The sequence below is a fragment of the Mus musculus genome, chromosome Y (genome assembly GCF_000001635.26).
Source record: "Mus musculus strain C57BL/6J chromosome Y, GRCm38.p6 C57BL/6J".
NCBI lineage: Eukaryota > Metazoa > Chordata > Mammalia > Rodentia > Muridae > Mus > Mus musculus.
The window spans coordinates 49,740,430-49,742,845 of record NC_000087.7 but is presented as its reverse complement, the minus strand read 5'-3'; positions in this window follow the sequence as shown (position 1 = coordinate 49,742,845).

The window sequence follows — 2,416 nt, the reverse complement described above, 5'->3', positions numbered from 1 at the left end:
ATATGCTTTTAAATCCGGGTCTAGCTTTTCGGTTTTGTTGGGGTGCACATGACTAGGTGGAGTGGGAGTGCTGTGTTCTTGATTTCTGTTAGTACAATTCTTACATTTGCCTTTGGCCATCTGGTAATCTCTGGAGCTAGTTGTTATAGTTGTCTCTGGTTAGAGCTTGTTCCTCAGGTGATTCTGTTAGCCTCTATCAGCAGACCTGGTAGACTACATCTCTGCTCTGAGTTTCAGTTGTCAGAGGACTCTCTGCAGGCGAGCTCTCCTCTCACGGGAAAGGTGCACAGATATATGGCCTTAAGACCCCCCTCCTGGCCGAAGAAGAAGGCCCAAAACAGGACCTGTCCTGAAGCTGAGTTGCTTTGGCCTGTCCCAGAAGGTGTTAGCTTCTGTATTCTACACTCTCACACGTCCAGAATACACTCTGTGGAATCCTGGAACCAAGATGTCTGCAGCTGATGCTCAGGCAAAGCACTCCTGCACTGGGCAGACCCCTTTCCTCTGGCTGGGAAAGTGGCCAGATGTCTGAAGCCTGTGCAGAATACTCTCGGCTGGGTCCCGGAACCAAGATATCTGCTGCCGATGCTCACTCAAAGCAGTCCCGCACTGGTCAGACCCCTTTCCTCTGGCCTGGACATTTGCCAGTTGTCTGGGCCCGAAAAGTGGGCTTCCTTAGAAGCTCTTTGGCTCCCACCTCTCCCAGAAGCTTTTGGCTTCTGTATTCCGTACTCTCACCTGTGCAGAATACACCCGGTGGGGTCCTAGAACCAAGATGTCTGTTGCTGATGCTCAGGCAAAGCACTTCTGCACCAGGCGGACCCCCTTTACTCTGGTACGGAAAGTGTCCGGATGTCTGGGGCCTTTGCAGAATACACTTGGCAGGGACCTGGACCAGTCTTGTGCTTCTTCAGAAAATTGACATAGTACTACCAGAAGATCCAGCAACACTTCTCCTGGGCAAATACTCAGAAGATGTTCCGATGTGTAATAAGGATTCATTCTCTATGATGTTCATACCAGCCTTATTTATTTATTTTGTTAATATTTTTTATTATTACGTATTTTCCTCAATTACATTTAGAATGTACATTTAGAAAATCCCCCATACCGTACCCCCCACTTCCCTAACCACGCATTTCCATTTCTTGTCTCTGGCATTCCCCTGTACTGTGGCATATAAAGTTTGCATGTCCAACGGGCCTCTCTTTCCTGTGATGGCCTACTAGGCCATCTTTTGATACATATGCAGTCAAGAATTCCGGGGTACTGGTTAGTTCATAATGTTATTGGACCTACAGCGTTGCAGATCTCTTTAGCTCCTTGGATACTTTCTCTAGCTCTTCCATTGAGAATCCTGTGCTCCATCCAATAGCTGACTTTGAGCATCTACTTAAGTATTTGCTATGCCCCAGCCTTGTCTCACAAGAGACAGCTATATCCGGGTCTTTTCAGCAAAATCTTGCTAGTTTATGCAACGGTTTCATCGTTTGGAGGCTAATTATGGGATGGATCTCTGGACATGGCAGTCTCTAGATGGTCCATCCTTTTGTCTCAGCTCCAAACTTTGTCTCTGTAACAGTCTGGCGGTTCCTCAGAAAATTGGACATGGTACTGCTAGAGGATCCCACAATACCTCTCCTGGGCATATATCCAGAAGATGTCCCAACCAGCAAGAAGGAAACCTTCTCCACTATGTTCATAACAGCCTTATTTATAATAGCCAGAGGCTGGAAAGAACTCAGATGCCCCTCAACATTGGAATGGATACAAAAAATGTGGTACATTTACACAGTGGAGTACTACTTAGCTATTAAAAAAATGAATTTATGAAATTCCTAGGCAAATGGATGGATGTGGAGGCCATCATCCTGAGTGAGGTAACACAATCACAAAAGAACTCAAATGGTATTTACACACTGATAAGTGGATATTAGCCCGGAAACTTAGCATACCCGAGATATAAGATACAATTTGCAAAACACATGAAACTGAAGAATGAAGACCAAATTGTGGACACTTTGCCCCTTCTTAGAATTGGAAGCAGTCACCAGCATTATTTATAATAGCCATTTGCTCGAAAAAACTCAGATGTTGCTCAACAGAAGAATATATGATACAGAATGGATACAGAAATTCTGGTACATTTAAACAATGGAGTACTATTCAGCAGTTAAAAACAATGAACTTATGAATTTCTTAGGCAAAAGCATGTATCTGGAGGATATCATCCTGAGTATGGTAATCCAATCACAAAAGAACACATATGATATGTACTAACTTATAAGCCAATATTAGCCCCCAAACATACTACTCAAGATACAATTTCCAAAACGCATGAAACTCGAGATGAAGGAAGACCAAAGTGTGGATACTTCATTGGTTCTTATAATGGGAACAAAATACCCATGGAAGG